This window comes from Pongo abelii, chromosome 11 (genome assembly GCF_028885655.2).
Source record: "Pongo abelii isolate AG06213 chromosome 11, NHGRI_mPonAbe1-v2.0_pri, whole genome shotgun sequence".
NCBI classification, from domain to species: domain Eukaryota; kingdom Metazoa; phylum Chordata; class Mammalia; order Primates; family Hominidae; genus Pongo; species Pongo abelii.
Window position 1 is genome coordinate 107,045,849 of NC_071996.2, and position 20,589 is coordinate 107,066,437.

Genomic DNA, 20,589 nt, shown 5'->3' on the forward strand with positions numbered 1-20,589 from the left:
GTGGTGGCTCATGCCTGTAATCCCAGCACTTTGGGAGGCCGAGGCGGGTGGATCACCTGAGGTCAGGAGTTCAAGACCAGCCTGGCCAACATGGTGAATCCCTATCTCTACTAAAAATACAAAAATTAGCTGGGCTTGTTGGCGGGCGCCTCTATTCCCAGCTACTTGGGAGAGTGATCGAATAGAAAAAAAAGTATCATTTCTCTCAGCTTCAGCCTGAAAAGTCTCAGGGAACTGTTCTGACTTGTTCACCTTAGATCAAATGCCAATGGGGAGGAGTCTTTTATGGAAGAGGGGGAGAAGCATACAGACATGATTTCTGGAAAAATAACTGTCTGCTGAGCTGCTGCCCCATTTTTGTCTAAGACAGGTCTAAGACATGTCTAGTTCTTCATAAGAAAATAAGAAAATGGAGGTTTTGGAGTGTCACACTGTTTCATTCACTGGCAAGGTTTCATGAATCCGGCTCCATGTTTTTTTCCTTATGGGTATATTCTGGGCTTGTTCCTATTATATATCTGAGTCACCACTAAATTCAATTGTTCATAACCTTTTGATGGAACATGGACCCTTTTGGGAATATTTTAAAAGTTATGGAACTTCTTCCAGCGAAAAAAGCATATAAACATAATTTTTTTCTATTGTTTCATGGTATTTATTTATTTATTTATTTATTTTTTTGAGATGGAGTTTTGCTCTTGTTGCCCAGGCTGAAGTGCAACAGTGCAACCTTGGCTCACTGAAACCTCTGCCTCCCTGGTTCAAGCAATTCTCCTGCCTCAGCCTCCTGAGTAGCTGAGATTATGGGCACCCGCCACCATGTCTGGCTAATTTTTGTATTTTCAGTACAGACAGGGCTTCGCCATGTTAGCCAGGCTGGTCTTGAACTCCTGACCTCAGGCGATCCACCGACCTCGGCTTCCCAAAGTGCTGGGATTACAGGCGTGAGCCACTGCACCTGGCCTATTTCATGGTATTTATTAAAATTCTTAAACTTGTGAAGTATTCCTGAACAAGCTCATGCAAAGGTCACATTTTTTTTTTTTTTGAGATGAAATCTCACTCACTCTGTCACCCAGGCTGGAGTACAGTGGTGCGGTCTCAGCTCACTGCAACCTCCAACTGTGAGTTCAAGCTATTCTCCTGCCTCAGCCTTCTGAGTGGCTGGGATTACAGGTGTGAGCCACCATGCCCAGGGAAGGTCATATTTTAAGAAGGAACTTGTGTGTCATTATGATGTTGTGAATTTGGACATCTTAACAGATATCAAGAGATCTACGTTTGGTTGCTCTAGGAATGTGTATTTTAAAAAATAATTTTATTTATTTATTTTTATGGGTACATAGGTGTATGCATTTATGGAGTACATGAGATATTTTAATATAGGCATGCAATGTGTAATAATCACATCAGGGTAAATTGGGTATCTATCACCTTAAGTATTTATCCTTTCTCTGTGTCATAAACATTTCAATTATACTCTTTCAGTTATTATAAAATGTATAATAAGTTATTGTTGACTGTAGTCATCTTGTGCTATTGAATACTTGCTCTTATTCATTCTATCTAACTATAATTTTATTTCCATTAACCATCTCCAATTCATCCCCCCACCCCATACCCTTCCCAGCATCATTCTATTCTCTACCTCTATGAGTTCAACTGTTTTAATTTTTAGCTTCTACAAATCAGTGAGAAGGTGTGAGGTTTGTCTTTCTGTGCCTGGCTTATTTCACTTAACATGATGTCATCCAGTTCCATCCATGTTGTCGCAAATGACTGGATCTTTTTCTTTTGTATGGTTGAATAGTACTCCATTGTGTATATGTATCACATTTTCTTTATGTATTCATCTGTTGATGGACACTTACGTTGTTTCCAAATCTTGGCTGTTATGAACAGTGCTACAATAAACATGGGAGTGCAGAGATCTCTTTGATATATTGATTTCCTTTCTTTTAGGTATATATCTAACAGTGGGATTGTTGAATCATATGGTAATTCAATTTTTAGTTTTTTGAGGAATCTCCAAACTGTTCTACACAGTGGTGTACCAATTTATATTCCCACCAACAGCATATGAGATTTCCCTTTTCTCCATATTTTCACCAACATTTGTTATTGCCTGTCTTTTGGATAAAAGCATTTTAACTAGGGTGAGATGATATCTTACTGTATTTTGATTTGCTTTTCTGTGATGATAAGTTATGTTGACCACCCTTTCCTATACCTGTTTGCCATTTGTAGGTCTTCTTTTTTTTTTTTTTTTTTTTTTTTTTTTGAGATGGAGTCTTGCTCTGTCACCCAGGCTGAAGTGCAGTGGTATGATCTCAGCTCACTGCAACCTCCACCTCCCGGATTCAAGTGATTCTCCTGCCTCAGCCTCCTGAGTAGCTGCGATTACAGGTGAGTGCCACCACGCCAGGCTAATTTTTGTATTTTTAGTAGAGACGGGGTTTCGCTGTGTTGGTCAGGCTAGTCTTGAACTCTTGACGTCGTGATCCACCCACCTTCGCCTCCCGAAGTGTAGGTCTTCTTTTGAGAAATGTCTATTCAGATCTTTGTCCATGTTTAAATTGGATTATTGTATTTTTTCCTATTGAGTTTTTTGAGCTCCTTATATAGTCTTGTTATTAATCTCTTGTCTGATGGATAGTATGCACATATTTTCTCCCATTCTGTGGGGTGTCTCTTTGCTTTGTTGATTGTTCTCTTTGCTGTGCAGAGCTTTTTAACTTGATGTGATCCCATTTGTTCATTTTTGCTTTGGTTGCCTGTACTTTTGGGGTATTGCTCAATAAATCTTTGCCCAGACCAACGTCCTGGAGATTTTCCCCAATGTTTTCTTTTAGTAGTTTCATAGTTTGAGTCTTAGATTTAAGTCTTTAATCCATTTTGATTTGATTTTTGTATATGGTGAGAGACAGGAGTCCAGTTACATTGTTCTGCATATGGTATCCTGTTTTCCGAGCACCATTTATTGAAAAGACTGTCTTTTCCCCCATGTATATTCTTGGCATCTTTGTTGAAAATGAGTTCACTGTAGATATATGGATCTATTTCTGGGTTCCCTATTCTGTTCCATTGGTCTATGTGTCTGTTTTTATGCCAGTACCGTGCTATTTGGATACTATGACTCTGTAGTATAATTTGAAGTCAAGTAATGTCATTCCCCCAGGTTTGTTCTTTTTGCTCAGGATGGCTTTGGCTATTCTGGGTCTTCTGTGGTCCCAAATAGATTTTAGAATTTTTTTTCTATTTCTGTGAAGAACGCAATTGGTATTTCAATAGGGATTGCATTTAGTCTGTAGATTGCTTGGGTAGTATGAACATTTTAACAAGACTGGTTCTTCCAATTCATGAACATGGAATATCTGTTCATTTTTTCCTGTCCTCTTCAATTTCTTGCATCAATGTTTTATAGTTTTAATTGTAGAGATTTCTCACTGTAAGTTAAGTTTATTCCTAGGTATCTTATTTTATGAATATTTGTGGCTATTATAAATGGAATTTTTTAAAATTTCTTTTACAGATTGCTTGCTCTTGGTATATAGAAATGCTGAATTTTGTATGTTGATTTTGTATCCTGCAACTTTACTGAATTTTGTTTACCAATTCAAATAGTTTTTTTGGTAGAGTCTTTAGGTTTTTCTAAATATAAAATCATATTATCTGCAAACAAGAATAATTGGACTTTTTCCTCTTTAATTTGGATCCCCTTTCTTTCTTTTTTTTTTTGTCTGTTTGCTCTAGCTAGGAGTTCCAGTATTGCGCTGAATAAAAGTGGCAAAAGTGGGCGTCCTTGTCGTGTTCCAGGTCTTAGAGGAAAAGCTTTCAGTTTTTCCCTATTCAGTATACTAGTTGTATGCCACTTATGGCTTTTATTGTGTTGAGATACATTCCTACTATCCTTAGTTTTTTTATTTTTTTATCATAAAGGGATGTTGAATTTTATCAAATGCTTTTTTCAGCATCAAGTGAAATTATCATCTGGTTTTGTTCTTCATTCTGTTGATACAATGTATCACATTGATTTGCATATGCTGAACCATCCTTACACTCCTGGGAGAAATCCCACTTGGTCATGATGAATGATTTCTTTAATGTGTTGTTGAATTTGGTTTGCTAGTATTTTGTTGAGGATTTTTACATTAAGGTTTATCAGGGACATTGGCCTGTAGTTTTCTTTTTTTGATGTATCTTTGTCTGGTTTTGGTATCATGGTAATACTGGCCTGGTAGAATGAGTATGGAAGTGTTTCCCCTTCTTCTATTTTTTGGAATGGTTTAAGTAAGATTGGTATTAGTTCTTGTTTAAATGTTTGATAAAATTCAGCAATGAAGCCATTGGGTCCTGGGCTTTTCTTTGCTGGGAGATTTTTTATTATGACTTAAATCTCGTTACTTCTTATTGGTCTATTCAGGTTCTGGATTTCTTCATGATTCAATCTTGGTAGGTTGTATGTATCTAGGAATTTATTCATTTATTCTAGTTTTCCCAATTTATTGGCCTATAGTTGCTCATAGTAGTCTCTAATGATCCTTTGAATTTCTGCAGTATCAGTTGTAATGTCTCCTTTTTCATCTCTGATTATATTTATTTGGGTCTTCTCTCTTTTCTTCTTAGTATCACTAAAGATTTGTCAATTTTGTTTATCTTTTCAAAAAGCCAACTATTCATTTCAGTTATCTTTTGTATTTTATTTTTGTTTTAATTACATTTGTGTCTGCTCTGATCTTTATTATTTCTTTTTTTCAGCTAATTTTGGGTTTGGTGTGCTCTTACTTTTCTAGTTCTTTAACATGTATTATTAGGTTGTTTATTTGAAGTGTTTCTTTTTCCTTTTTTTTTTTAGACAGTGTCTTGCTCTATCACTCAGGCTGGAGTGCAGTGGCTGATCTCGGCTCACTGCAAGCTCTGCCTCCTGGGTTCATGCCATTCTCCTGCCTCAGCCTCTCGAGTAGCTAGGACTACAGCAACCACGCCCAGCTAATTTTTTTTTTTTTTTTGTATTTTTAGTAGAGACAGGGTTTCACTGTGTTAGCCAGGATGGTCTCGATCTCCTGACCTCGTGATCCGCTCTCCTCGGCCTCCTAAAGTGCTGGGATTACAGGCGTGAGCCACCATGCCCAGCCACAATGTTGTAATATTCTGTGTACTTACTATTACCAGTGAGTTTTGTACCTTCAGATGATTTTTTATTGCACATTAATGTTCTTTTCTTTCAGATTAAAAACTCCCTTTAGCATTTCTTGTAGGACAGTTCTGATGTTGATGAAGTCCCTCAGCTTTTGTTTGTCTGGGAAAGTCTTTATTTCTCCACCATGTTTGAAGGATATTTCCACCAGGTATACTATTCTAGGATAAAAGTTTTTTTCCTTCAGCATTTTAAATATGTCATGCCACTCTATCCTGGCCTGTATGTTTTACACTGAAGAGTCTGCTGCCAGACATATTGAAGCTCCATTATATGCAATTTATTTCTTGCTGCTTTTAGGATCCTTTCTTTATCCTTGACCTTTGGGAGTTTGATTATTAAATGCCTTGAAATAGTCTCATTTGTGTTAAATCTGCTTGGTGTTCTATAATCCTCTTGTACTTGAATATTGATATATTTCTCTAGGTTTGGAAAGTTCTCTTTTTTTAATCCCTTTGAATAGACTTTCTACTCCAATCTCTATCTCTATCTCTTCTTTAAGGCCAATAACTCTTAGATTTGCCCTTCCAAAGCTATTTTCTAGATCTTGTAGGAGTGCTTCATTCTGTTTTCTCCTCTCACTGTGTATTTTCAAGTAGCCTATCTTCAAGCTCATGAATTCTTTCTTCTGCTTGATCAATTCTGCTGTTGAAAGACTGATGCATTCCTTAATATGTCAACTGTGTTTTTCAGCTCCAGAATTTCTGCTGGATTTTTTTTTTTTTTTTTTTTTGAGATGGAGTCTTGCTCTGTGGCCCCAGGCTGTAGTGCAATGGCGCAATCTCAGTTCACTGCAAGCTCCGCCTCCTGGGTTCACGCCATTCTCCTGTCTCAGCCTCTTCAGTAGCTGGGATTACAGAAGCCTGCCACCATGCCCGGCTAATTTTTTTGTATTTTTTAGTAGAGACGGGGTTTCACCGTGTTAGCTAGGATGATCTCGATCTCCTGACCTCGTGATCCACCCGCCTTGGCCTCCCAAAGTGCTGGGATTACAGGTGTGAGCCACTGCGCCCGGCCTGGATTTTTAAAAATTATTTCAATTTCCTTGCTAAATTTATCTGATAGGATTTTGAATTCCTTCTTTATGTTATCATGAATTTAACTGAGCTTCCCCAAAACACATATTTTGAATTATCTATCTGAAAGGTCACATATTTCTGTCACTCTGGTATTGGTCACTGGTGCCTGATTTAGTTGATTTGGAGTGGTCATGTTTTCTTAGATGGTCTTGATGCTTGTGGAAATTTATCATTGTTTGGGCATTGAGGAGTTCGGTATTTATTGTAGTTTTCACAGTCTGGGCTTGTTTGTACCTGTCCTTTTTGGGAAGGCTTTCCAAGTAGTCAAAGAAAATTGAGTGTTGTGATTTAAATCTTTGATCACTATAACCATACCTGCATTAGCAGGCACCCTAAGCCCAGTAATGCCGTGACCCTTGCAGATTCATAGAGGTACCATCTTGGTGGTCTTAGATAAGATCCAGGAGAATCCTTAGATTACCAGGCAGAGATTCTTGTTCTCTTCCCTTACTTTCCCCTAAAGAAATGAAGTCCCATTCTCCATGCTGAGCTTCCTGGAATTGGGGGAGGGGTGGCACAAGCACCGTTATGGCCATCAGCACTGGGCTACACTGAGTCAGACTCAAAGCTAGCACAGCACACTGAGTCTTACACAAGGCCTGCAGTGACTACTGCCTGGCTACTGCAAATGTTCACTCAAGGCCAAGGGCTCTTCCGTCAGCAGGTGGTGAATCCATCCAGGCTTGTGTCTTTTTCTTCAGGGAGGTGAGCTCCCCCTGGCCCAGGGCAGGTCCAGAAATGCCATCCGGCAGCCAGGGCCTGGAGTCAGGAACCTGAGGAATCTACTTGGTGCTCTATCCTACTGCAGCTGAGCTGACACCCAAGCCACAAGATAAAGTCTTTCCCACTCTTCCTTTTCCTTTCCTTATGCAGAAGGAGTTTCTCTCCCTGTCCACCACTGCCCCAGGCCCATGACAAATACTGTCAGGCTATGGCTGAAGTTCACTCAAAGCCCAAGGGCTTTTCAGTCAGCTTGTGGTGAGTGCTGCCATGCTTGGGTCTCTCCTTTCAGGGCAGTGGGCTCCCCTGTAGCCTGGGGCAGGTCTAGAAATGCCTTCCAGGAACCAAGGCCTGGAATCTGGGACCCCAAGAGCCTGCTCAGTGCTCTACTCTACTGTAGCTGAGCTGGTCCCCAAGCTGCAAGACAAAGTTCCCTTTAATTTTCCCTTTCCTTTCCTCAAGCAGAAGGAGTCTCTCCCTGAGGCCACCACAGCTTGGAATGCACTGAGTCACAGCAGAAGCCAGCATGGCACTGAGTCACAGCAGAAGCCAGCATGGCTCTGAGTCTCACCCAAGGCCTGTGGCAAGTACTACCTGGCTACCACTGATGTTTATTCAAGGCCTAAGGGCTCTTTAGTCAGCAGGTGATTAATCCTGCCAGGACTGGGTCCTTTCCTTCAAGGCAGCAGGTTCCCTTCTGGACCTAAATGTGTCTAGAAATGTTTTTCAGGAGCTAGAGCCTGGAATGGGGGCCTCAGGAGTCTGCCTGGTGCCCTAGCCTACTGTGGATGAGTTGGTATCCAAGTTGCAAGAAAAGGTCCTCTTTACTCTCCCCACTCCTCTCCTCAAACAGAAGGAAGGAGCCTCTCCTGGAGCTGTGAGCTGTGCTGCCTTGTGCTGGGAAGGGGTGATGCAAACACTCTCTTGGCTGCTCCGGCTGGTGTCTCACTAGGTAGCATGCCCCTCAAGTCCACTGGCTTCAAGCCACATAGCATCAGTACTTGCTTAGGAATTGCAGTCCTTGTGGCCTAGACTACCTTTCAAATTTATTTAGGACCCCAGAGTACTTTAGCCTGAAGTGGTGGGGCTTGCTGGAACTCAGGTTCTGACCACTGGGATGGGCAATTCTCCTCTGGCTAAGGTTGGTCTAGATGCTCCGTCTGTGGGTTCTGGCTGAATTCTGCCCTGTGTTGCTTTCTGCTGTGGCAGGACAGTACTGAGTTCCAACGTAAAGTCCCGCAATCACTGCACTCTTTCTCCTCCAAGCACACACATTTTATCTCTGCAGCTGCCAGGCTATGGGGGAAGGGTGATGTCAGTGATTCAAGACAGTCTTTATTACCTTATTCAGTGTCCCTTTCCTTGACATGATGTTAAAACCAGGCACTGTGAAGGAATGTGTATTTTTGAATCCATTTTCATGTTGAATCAATCCACAGAAAGATACACAAATCTAACGTCATTTCTGTTCAAACAAACAAAAAAATTCAGTTAGTTGTTATGCATTTGTGATGTCAAACATCAACGAGACACTTGGATATAATGTTTGTGAATTTGTTTTCACTCTTGAAAGCCTTCTGGGTAGAAGAGAGATAAATGAGTTTCATTTTATGAGGCCCAAAGGTATAGAATAAAGACCAATGACTTGAATTCTCAGGAGAACCAATTTAAGACAGTGGAAGCCCCTCTCTGTTTCATTCCAAAATGGCAAGAGATGTATGTTGAAAGCCAGAATAAAGGGCTTTGGTTGGGCTCAAGAGGCGTCATCTGTTTACAATATGGCAATAGGGCGTATTGTCCTCAAATTCCTCACCCCAGGTCAAAGTGTTAGGGAGAGAGGCCTGGTCTACTAATGGGTACATGGTTCCCAAAGGTATTCCCCTATCTAACATCAGGGCCCTGGTTAACAACTCATTTCTTATAAAAGGGACAGAAACTTCTTCTTAACTCCACTTCCAAACTTCCTAAGAGAGCAGTGTGGGGAAATGATGATTGCTTGCTTTAATTTATACTGCCTATTTCCCTTCCACCTACACAGGAAAGGCAGGAGAGTGAACTTCCAGTAGAACTGGCACTTCCTTCTTACGTAGTAGGATGAAGTAATTATCTTTGTCATGTTATAAGACTCTAATTGATATCAGAGTTGACTATATGCCTTGGACATCTCTTACGTATCACTGCAAATCTCAACCTTGCCTGTCTCTTTTTCCTCCTTCTGTTGAGGCAAGCAGCTTCATGCAGTTTCAACCTGACAGTACCTCATCTCAGACGCCCTCTGAATGCTGCTCACCTGCTCTGGGGCTTCTGAGCTGATACCTTTGTGTAGATTCCTTAGAAACACAATTAGTGCCCACATATGCTTGGCAGATTAGATTATGACTTTCAATCTTCATTCCCTCCCTGTAATAGAATTATACATTGAAACTCATTGTCAAGTGTTTTTATTTTTAGTACCTCCCGGTGGAAGAGATGGAGATCTTATCTCTGCCTCCTTGACTTTAGGTTTGGCTATATGACTTTGGCCAATGGAATATGAGTGCATGGGATGCAGGCAGAAGACCTAAATGTCTGTGTTGTTTGAATTGGTCTCATGTTTCTGCCATTCACCATGAGAAAGCATGGACCAGGAAGTTTCTGGTCCAAAGAGAAGATACATATGGAGTAGAATTGAACCCAACCCACTCACAGACTGGAGTGGAGCATGGCCAGCTGACCTACAGACCCAGGAGTGAAAAATTGACATTTGTTTTGTAAGCTTATAAAATTTGGGGTTATTTGTTATGTAGTATTGTTGCAGTAATAGGTGGTGATACAGTTTGGATCTGTGTCCCTGCCCAAATCTCATGTCAAATTGTAATCCCCACTGTTGGAGGAGAGGCTTGGTGGAAGGTGATTGGATCATGGGGGCAGATTTCCCCCTTGCTGTTCTTGTGATAGTGAGTGAGTTCTCACAAGATCTGGCTGTGTAAAAGTGTGTAGCACCTTCGCCTTCATTCTCTTCCTTCTACTCTGGCCACCTAAGATGTGCCTGCTTCATCTTCACCTTTTGCCATTATTGAAAGTTTCCTGAGGCCTCCCCAGCCATGTTACCTGTATATCTTGCAGAATCATGAGTCAATGAAACCTCTTTTCTTTATAAATTACCCAGTCTCAGGTATTTCTGTATAGCAGTGTGAGAATAGACTAATACAGTTGGGTAACATATATGTGCAACCCAGAAATGTGGGGTGTCAATGTCCTGTGGGGTAAACTCTGAACCAATGAGAATTGGGAGACAATGGTTAAATGCTTCCCCCTCTCTACTCCCAGATTTCATAGTGTCCCATGTAGTCCTGTAGGGTTGAACAACCAGTCACATATAGTGGTGACTAACTGAATAACCCGCCCTTGACTTGGCTTTCCCTTGGTCCAGGTTTTCTGTCACCTTGCTACGACTACTGCCTCCTGGATTCACTCCCCAATAAAGAATTCATATAGACATCTTTGTTTCCCACTTTGCTTTCTGAGGAACCCAAGCTAAGACACTCTATGCACTCTATGTTTACTTCTAATTTTCATTAATTACAAGTTTATATACATTGTTCGGATATTGGAGGTTCCAAAGTGTTCACCACCCCAACCTCCCACACTTTTGCCAGCAATTAGACAGTCACATTCTTTAGATCTTCTTTGAACAAGCCTAGGGGGCTTCTGGGAATGTGTAAGAGGGCTAATGAGAAGATGACCTGATTTGAGACTAAATTTTATTTTACCTTCCTATTTATCTGAATCCAAAGCCTCCTCTGTCAGTCATCAACAGAACCCTTGCTATCGCCTACCCCGAACCTCTTTCTTCTTAGACAGATAGCAATCCCAGCAATAAGGATGTACTCTGTAACTCTTGGATAATTTTCCAAAGATGGAATGGACTAACTAGGGAAGCAAGGAGTTCCTCATCACTGAAGAGGAGTTAAGGAAGCTGGGTGATCATTTGTGAACTATGTAGGAATTAAGTAAGTAAATAAAAATCATGGCTATAATTTATTTAGTGCTAGGCACAATGTTAAATATCTTAAATATACTAGCTCAAGTCCTCACAATAACCCTCCAGACTAATTTCTTCATTTTTTCAGCTGAGGGAATTGGGACTCTGGGAGGTTAAGTAACTTGTTTAAGGTCTGTGACTAGGAAATGACAAGGCCAACCCAGTTTGTTCTGCTTCCAAGCCTATTCTCTTCTTGCAAGCACACATGACATTTTAACTATGGGCTAGGGGATTAAATCAACTTGACCTTAAGTTCTCTTCTATTTCAGAGACTCTACAAGTCTACTAACTTCTGCATCAAAGCACAGTAGCAAAAGGAGATGATATAATACTGCATGAGGTTTCCTTCCCACCTGTTTTTCTTCATTTAAAATTGAAAAGATTAACACATCATAACTTTTTAAACAAACAAGTGAGTATAGTGGTTTTCACACTCAAATCAAACCCAAGGTTGTTTTCTGATTCCAGACAGGTTTTTGCAGAATGTAGTCATTTATAAATTAGGTGAGGCTTGTGCTTGACTGTTCTGGCTGGAGTGGAGAAAATGAGCCATGAAGGTCTGTGGGAGTGTGGGGGTCGTGCTGGGGGACGTATAGGTGATGTTTACAAGGACAACTACCACAGTCAGAGATATCCTACACCTGGGTGACCTCTGGGTGTCTGGGAAGGATTATAAGTACTAAATATAATATAAAAGGAAAAAAGAGGGGCAAGGGAGTTGGGTTTGGCCTAAGAGCTTATGATCTGACTCAGAGAGACCTGAAAACATTTGAGAGAAGGGGAGGAAGGTGTGTGCTTTGGAAGGATATGAGTGCACGCACGTAGGACAGTACATCTGTCACTTTGAGAGTGTACTGGAACATTTGCATACCCTAAATAAGGACATGAGTGTGTTACTTGGGCTCTTCTAAGGCCTGAAATGTGCTAAGTGAAAACACCGACTATGTGCTTTTTTTTCTTTTTATTTTGACTGCTGAAATTTTATTGGCCTCCTGTTCCCCAAAGGGCACCCTGCTTCTGTTGGCTTAATGTCTCAGAACTTTGGTGTCATTGGTCTCAGACACCACTTTGCCATCCACTATCGAGCAGGTGGGAGTCTTTTGGATGGTTTGCATGGAGTTGCTGCTGTCCAGGGCATCACCAAAATTGAAGTCCTCGCCATCTTCCAGCAGGCGGTGGTAGGTGGCGATCTCAGCCTCCAGCTTGACCTTGATGTTCTGCAGGGCCTGGTACTCCTGGGCCTGGCCCTGTCCCTCTGTCCAGGTCTGTGCCAGCGCTGACTCCAGGTGCAGCAGGATCCCATTGAGTTGTTCCATCTGCAGGGTGTAGCAGGCCTCCACCTCCTCTTCAGGCTGTTCTCCAAGCTGGCCTCCAGATTTTTCATCCAGTCCAGGTCAGTCTCCAAGGACTGGACTGTACGTCTCAGCTCTGTGAGCATCATTGCAGCAGCTCCAATCTCAGCGGACTGCGTGGTGACCACTGTGGTGCTCTCCTCAATCTGCTGAGACCAGTACTTATCTAGCCCCTCTCAGTTCTTCTGAGTCAGCTCGTTGTATTGGGCCTGGATGTCTGCCACGATCTTGGCAAGGTCCTGAGATTTGGGGGCATCCACCTCCACGGTCAACAGAGCTGGCAATCTGGGCTTGTAGGCCTTTTACTTCCTCTTCGTGGTTCTTCAGGAAGAGCAGCTCCTCCTTGAGAGCCTCGATCTCTGTCTCCAGCTGCAGCTGAGTGACACTGGTGTCATCAATGACCTTGTGGAGCCCATGGATGTCGTTCTCCACAGACTGGCACGTGGTCGGCTCTGTCTCATACTTGACTCTAAAGTCATCAGCAGCAAGATGGGCATTGTCGATCTGCAGAATGATGCGGGCATTGTCCACAGTACTTGTGAAGATCTGAGTCAGGTCCTCGATGGTCTTGAAGTAGTGGCCCCAGTCTCTGACCTGGGGTCCCTTCTCCAGGTGCTCCCAGATTTTACTCTTCAGCTTCCAGTTTTCCGTCTCCAGGCTCCTCACTCAGTCCAGGTAGGAGGCCAGGCAGTCATTCAGGCTTTGCATGGTCTCCTTCTCGTTCTGGATGCCTCCCATTCCTGCCAGACCCCCGGCCATCCCTGCAGTCACGCCCCTGGACCCCAAGCCACCCCGGAAGCTGGTGGAGCGGGACATAGAGATCCGGGAACCAGAGCCCCCAGTGCCTGCATAGACGCTGGCCACACTTCTGACCAGTGGGCGCGGTAGCTGGGCACCTGGACAGAACCAAGTTGGTGGGGAAACAAGTGGTGAAGCGCATACTGTCCTGGCAGGGGGTACAGTGAGAGGACAGATCAGGCTTGGCTGAAGGCTCTGTTGTTGTTGTTGTTTTGACATGGAGTTTCGCTCTTATGGTTCAGTTCCCTTATTCTGTGAAATTAGAACAATATTGTCTACCTCAGAGTGCTGTCATAAAGACCAACAGAGAAGCAGAGTTCGCGTAATGGTTCTGGCATGTGAAATTAAAAATTCCACAATAATATTCTCAAGAACAAAAGGTTTAATCTGTAGTGTGTGTGTGTGTGTGTGTGTGTGTGTGTGTGTTTGTATAGCCACATCAAGCATGATATCGTTAGACTACTAGACTTTGATGAGTCAAGAAACATAATTTTAAGTTTTGAAGCTATTGAATTCAAGGAGATATTTTCATAGTGTGAGTCTTAAACAAAAACAACCATAAAAAGGAAAAGGCTTATGAATAATGGAGAGGAGAAATTCAGGTCACACTATGCCCAGAAGCCATACTTTTTTTCTATCTCAAGTAAGGAGATCTCTAAACATATATTTTTCATAGATACAGAAAACATTTCTTTCTTTTTCTTTTTTATTTATTTTTTTCTTTCGAGACAGAGTCTCACTCTGTTGCCCAGGCTGGAGTGCAGTGGCACAATCCTGGCTCACTGCAACCTCCGCCTCCCAGGTTCAAGCAATTCTTGTGCCTCAGCCTCTCCAGTAGCTGGGATCACAGCCTCTCCAGTAGCTGGCATACACCACCATGCTCAGCTAATTTTTGTATTTTTAGTGAAGACAGGGTTTTACCATGTTTGCCAGGCTGGTGTTAAACTTCTGGCCTCCTGTGATCTGCCCGCCTCACCCTCCCTAAGTGCTGGGATTACAGGTGCGAACCACTGTGCCCAGACACAAAACATTTCTTGTAGTGGTCTTTTATAGGAGACATTTGCAGATAATGTTCCAGAACATATTTCTCCATAGGAGCTTTGCATTTCCTGATATTTCAGAATTTGCATGGATCTATGTAGTAATGAGTTAGGAGCACAATGAGCTACACCAGTAGATGTGTAGTTAACGAAGCATGTGGTTGAAATAGAAAGTGTAATTTAAAATGGAATTAACTAGCACCAGAGGAATTTGAATGCTTTGTTGTTGGTCTGTTGCTGTTAGGCCTGATTCAAGAATCAACATATCACCAGGTGTGGTGGCTCAAGGCCGTACTCCCAGCACTTTGGAAGGCCAAGGCAGGTGGATCCCTTGAGTCTAGGGGTTTGAGACCAGCATGGGCAACATGGTGAAACCCTGTCTTTACAAAAAATACAAAAATTGTGTGGTGCATGTCTGTAGTTCCAGCTACTTGGGAGGCTGAGGCAGGAGTATCATGTGATCTCGGGAGGCGGAGATTGGAGTGAGCTAGTGAGCTGAGATTTCACCCTTGTACCCTAGCCTGGGCAACAGTGTGAGACTCTGTCTCCAAAAAAAAAAAAAAAAAAAAACCCAAAACCAAAAACCTGTCATTGACAAGAATGTGATCTGAAGATCACGAGAGAAGACTATAGTTGGGACTACAATTCAAAGAATTTCATTAATACTCTATTCTTAAAGATTTCATTCAGATAAGTACAAAATACAGCTCTACTTTAGTAACAAATACCTCACATAGAAATTGACCCAATAGTCCCATAGACAGGTTTTTTGTTGTTGTTGTTGTTGATAAACATAGCAATTAGCCCTTCTGGTCTCAAAGCTTGAAACTTACATTTGTTTTATCTGAGTTCCTAACTTAGGAAACAACCCTCAGGACTCTCAGAAAGTATCAAATAACTGAAACTCACCAGATTATCCATCCAGACAATGAGATGCCAGACCCCTCACTTGTCATAATTGCTTCCTTACCTCTCAGTAGTTCCTGTTTTCCCACACAAAGTTACATTTCTTCCCTGCTAGGTAAACCCCTAATTTCAGTTGGTCAAGGAAATGGATTTGAGACTGCTCTTCCACCTTCTCAGCTGCAGCACCTGATTGAAGCCTTCTTCCCTGGCAGTAATTGGCATCTCAGCAATTGGCTTTCTGTGCAGCAAGCAGCAGGACGTAGACCAAACCCTTGGAGTTTTGGTAATAGCATCACAAGAAGTTTGGTAGGTTGTCCATGACTGGTACAGGAGCTGAATCACATGATCAAAACCCAGGCTTTTTCTGTCTTCAGATGCCACCATTTTAGGGTTTGGCTATTGTCCTCAAACTTGCGAGGTATCTGCTTCATTTCAGGAATCATATCTGTGTCACATTCGGGAAGAAAGGTAAAGGGTCAAAAGCCTTCATGAGCTTTTCTTTTTTTCTTCTCAAAAGTGTTTTATTATTTTTTGGCAAAGTACACCATCCATAAAAAGTTCAAATAATAAATGTATAATATGTGTGCACACATATATATGTGGTTCAAAGTATGATGATGTAATGAAAACCTGTATACACCTGTCCTAGACTAAGAAATAGAAAATATTTATTTTCTATTGCATGGAAGATTGCCTACATGGGAAGTTCCTTGCATCCATCCTCTATTCCATCTCCCTCTCCTTATCAGAGATAAACATTGATTTGTGTTTTTATCATTTTCTTGCTTTTCTTTAATTTTAACATATATGTATGCATTTTTAAGCAATGTTTTTTAGTTTTGCACGTTTTGACCTTTATGTAGAATCATATTCTATGTTTTCTTCTGCGACTTGCTTTTTTGCTCAGTATTAGATTTGAGATAGTTATCCATACTGATGCTATTCATTTCCACTCTTACAGTTTTTCCATTGTTTCAATATATCCTCCCAATTTTAATTGTTTTCTGTTTTTTTTTTTTGTTGTTGTTGTTGTTTTCCTATTTTAAGGAATCAGGCTATTATATGTCTCCTTGTGCATGAATGGGAGATTTTCTTTAAAGGATATATATCTAGGAGTGGAATTGCTGCATTTTAGGTAGTGTTAAATTTCAACTTTTCTAGATAATGGCAAATTGTTTTCCAGTTGTTGTGTCAATCCTCTTTACCATTAGCAATGTTTAGGATTATCTGAAACTGTAAAACTCCTAGAAGAACACATAAAAGAACAGCTTGTTGACATCGGTCTTGGTGTTGATTTCTTGGACATGACTCCAAAAGCATAGGCAACAAAAGCAAAAATAGACAAGTGGGACTACATCAAGCTAAAAATCTTTACAGTAAAGGAAACAACAGAATGAAAAGGTAACAAAAAGAATGAGAGAAAATATTTTTAAACCATATATATCTGCCAAGGGGTTAATTTCCAAGATATATAAGAAACTCTTTTTTTTTTTTTTGAGATGGAGTCTCGCTGTTTCGCCCAGGCTGGAGTGCAGTGGCGTGATCTCGGCTCACTGCAAGCTCCACCTCCCGGGTTCATGCCATTCTCCTGCCTCAGCCTCCCGAGTAACTGGGACTACAGGCGCCCGCTAATTTTTTCTATTTTTAGTAGAGATGGGGTTTTGCCGTGTTAGCCAGGATGGTCTTGATCTCCTGACCTCGTGATCTACCTGCCTCGGCCTCCCAAAGTGCTGAGATTACAGGCCTGAGCCACTGCGCCCAGCCAGAAACTCTTACAACTCAATAACAACAACAAAAAATAGGCAAAAGATTTGAGCAGACATTTTTTAAAGAAGACATGCAAATTGCCAATAAATATATGAAAAGATGCTCAACGTCATTAATTATGAGGGAAATACAAATCAAAACTACAATGAGATATCACTTTATACCTGTAAAAATGGTTATTATAAAAAAAATTGTTGATAAGAATATCAAATGGTGCAGCCACTATAGAAAACAGTATGGAGAATCCTTCAAACATTAAAATGTTTGAATCCTACTTCTGGGTTTACATCCAAAATAATTGAAATCAAGATCTTGAAGTGATCATAGCACTCCCACTTTCATTGCAGTTTTTTTTTCCACCATAACCAAGATACAGAAACAACACAAATATCCATGAACAGATGAACGGATGAAGGAAATGTGGTATGTACATACAACGGAATACAATTCAGCCTTAAAAAAAGAAGGAAATCCTGTCATTTGTGACATGGTTCAACCTGGAGGACAGTACGCTAAGTGAAATAAACCAGTCACAGAAGGACAAATCCTGCATGATTATAGCTGTATAAGGTATTTGTAATAGTCAAACTCATAGAAGCAGAGAATACAATAGTGGTTTAGGGACCAGGGCTTGGGAGAAGTGGGGAGCTGCTGTCAAAGTGTATAAAGTTTTAGTTATGCTAGACAAGTAAGTTCTAGAGATCTGCACAATATTGTGCCTATAGTTAACAATATAGTCTTGTGCACTTAAAAATTGGTTAAGAGGGCCAGGCGTGGTGGCTCACGCCTGTAATCCCAGCACTTTGGGAGGCCAAGGTGGGCGGATCATGAGGTCAGGAGATCGAGACCATCTTGGCTAACACAGTGAAACCCCGTCTCTACTAAAAATACAAAAAATAAGCTGGGCGTGGTGGCAGGCGCCTGTAGTCCCAGCTACTTGGGAGGCTGAGGCAGGAGAATGGCGTGAACCAGGGAGGCGGAGCTTGCAGTGAGCTGAGGTTGCGCCACTGTACTCCAGCCTGGGCGACAGACTCCGTCTCAAAAAACAAACAAACAAACAAAAAACAATTGGTTAAGAGGATAAATCTCAAGTGTTTGTACTGCTAAAACCAAAACAAAACAAAACGAGTAAACAAAACAAAAAAAGGGGCACAATAAAACTTTGGGCAGTGTTGGATATGTCTATTATCTTAATTGTGATGATATCACAGGTGTTTGTATTTGTTCAAACCCATCAACTTGCCTACGTTAAATATGTCTAGTTCTTTGTTTATCAGTTATACCTGAATATAGTTGTTAAAGGTTTCCTTTTCCTCACTCATTTAATTTTTATTAGTCTGATGGGTATAAAAGAGTATCTCTCCCAGTGCTTTGGGAGGCCAAGGTGGGCGGATCCCCTGAGGTCAGGACTTTGAGACCAGCCTGGCCAACATGGCAAAACCCCGTCTCTACTAAAAGTACAAAAATTAGCTGGGCGTGGTGGCAGGTGCCTGTAATCCCAGCTACTCAAGAGGCTGAGGCAGGAGAATTGCTTAAACCCAAGAGGCGAAGGTTGCGGTGAGCCGAGATCGTGCCACTGCACTCCAGCCTGGGCGACAAGAGTGAGACTCCATCTTAAAAAAAAAAAAAAAAGTATCTCGATGTGTTTTACTTCATATTTTTCAGGTTACAAATGAGGTTGAGTACATTTTATGTTTTTTGGCTATTTATGTTTTCTCTTATGTAAAATTCTAGTATAAGCCTTCTATCCATTTTTTTCTGTGTTTTTTTTCTCCCTATTTCTCCTTTACTTTAAGGAGTTCTTAATATTTTCTGAATTCTGGTTCTTTGTTATTTATGTGTTACAAGCGCATATTTCCATTTTGTGACTTATCTTTACATGACCTTTATGATGTCTTCTTGACTGAGATAAGATTGTAATTTCTGCTCAAAGTGTTTTCCTTTTAAGTTTGTGTGTTTGGGTTCCATTTAAAAAAATCTCTTACCTGAGATCATAAACATATTTTCTCTAAAGGTTTTTAAGTTTGTCTTTCACATATAAGTCTTCAATGTATTTGAAATTGATTTTTTTGAAGATAGTATGAAGTTGGGATACACTTTTATTTTTTCAATGTAGATCTTCATTTGTTCCACCATTTTACTGATGTGTAATGCCACCCACATGTGGATGTGGGTCTATTTATGGACTCTCTATTTTGTTTCAGTTAACTCTATTTTGTTGACCTAAAATTGACTTCCCCTAATAACTATGGCTCTATAATAAATCTTGCTTTCTGATGGTCCTCTTCAGGAGTACCTTGGCTATTTGTTTTATGTAAATTTTAGAGTTAACTTACCAAGTTCTATGAAAAATCTTGTTGGTATTAGGATTGGAATTTCATTAACTTTAAAGGTCAATTTGGGGAGAAAGTATTTATATACTTACATATATTTATACATTAAATTTTCACATCTAAATACATAGCATACCTCTGCATATATTTAGTGTTCTAAAACTATACCACTTTAAAAAGAATTAAAATAAGATATCTAGGAATAAATTCGGAAAATATATGCAATAACTTCAAGAAGAAAGTTTAAAAAACCTTATTGAAGATACAATTCTTAATATTTTGTTTATGTTGTACAGTAATACAACTGACTTTTACATTTTTTTTTTTTTTTTAGTATTTATTGATCATTCTTGGGCGTTTCTCGGAGAGGGGATGTGGCAGGGTCATAGGATAATAGTGGAGAGAAGGTCAGGAGATAAACACATGAACAAAGGTCTCTGGTTTTCCTAGGCAGAGGCCCCTGCGGCCTTCTGCAGTGTTTGTGTCCCTGGGTACTTGAGATTAGGGAGTGGTGATGACTCTTAAAGAGCATGCTGCCTTCAAGCATCTGTTTAACAAAGCACATCTTGCACCGCCCTTAATCCATTTAACCCTGAGTTGACACAGCACATGTTTCAGAGAGCACGGGGCTGGGGGAAAGGCCATAGATCAACAGCATCCCAAGGCAGAAGAACTTCTCCTAGTCAGAACAAAATGGAGTCTCCTATGCCCACCTCTTTCTACACAGACACAGCAACAATCTGATCTCTCCTTCCTTTCCCCACACTTCCCCCTCTTCTTTTCAACAAAACCGCCATCGTCCTCATGGCCCACTCCCGATGGTCGCTGTCTCTTCGGAGCTGTTGGGTACACCTCCCAGACAGGGCGGCCGGGCAGAGGCGCTCCTCACTTCCCAGACGGGGCCGCAGGGCAGAGGCGCTCCTCATCTCCCAGACGGGGCGGCCGGGCAGAGGCGCTCCTCACCTCCCAGACGGGGCGGCCGGGCAGAGGCGCTCCTCACTTCCTCCCAGCCGGGGTGGCAGCCAGGCAGAGGCGCTCCTCACCTCCCAGACAGGGCGGCCGGGCAGAGGCGCTCCTCACTTCCCAGAGGGGGCGGCCAGGCAGAGGCGCTCCTCACCTCCCAGACGGGGCGGCCGGGCAGAGGCGCTCCTCACTTCCCAGAGGGGGCAGCTGGGCAGAGACGCTCCTCATTTCCTCCCAGACGGGGTGGCGGCCAGGCAGAGGCGCTCCTCACCTCCCAGACAGGGCGGCCGGGCAGAGGTGCTCCTCACTTCCCACACTGGGCGGCTGGGCAGAGGCGCTCCTCATCTCCCAGACAGGGTGGCCAGGCAGAGGCGCTCCTCACTTCCCAGACGGTGTGGCGGCTGGGCAGA

The 20,589-nt window shown here is 41.8% G+C and overlaps 1 pseudogene; it reads right to left on the minus strand.

Moving 5' to 3' along the window:
* Positions 1-12,012: 12,012 nt before the first annotated feature.
* Positions 12,013-15,500, minus strand: LOC100451299 (keratin, type I cytoskeletal 18-like; annotated as a pseudogene).
* Between the last annotated feature and the right edge of the window lie 5,089 nt (positions 15,501-20,589).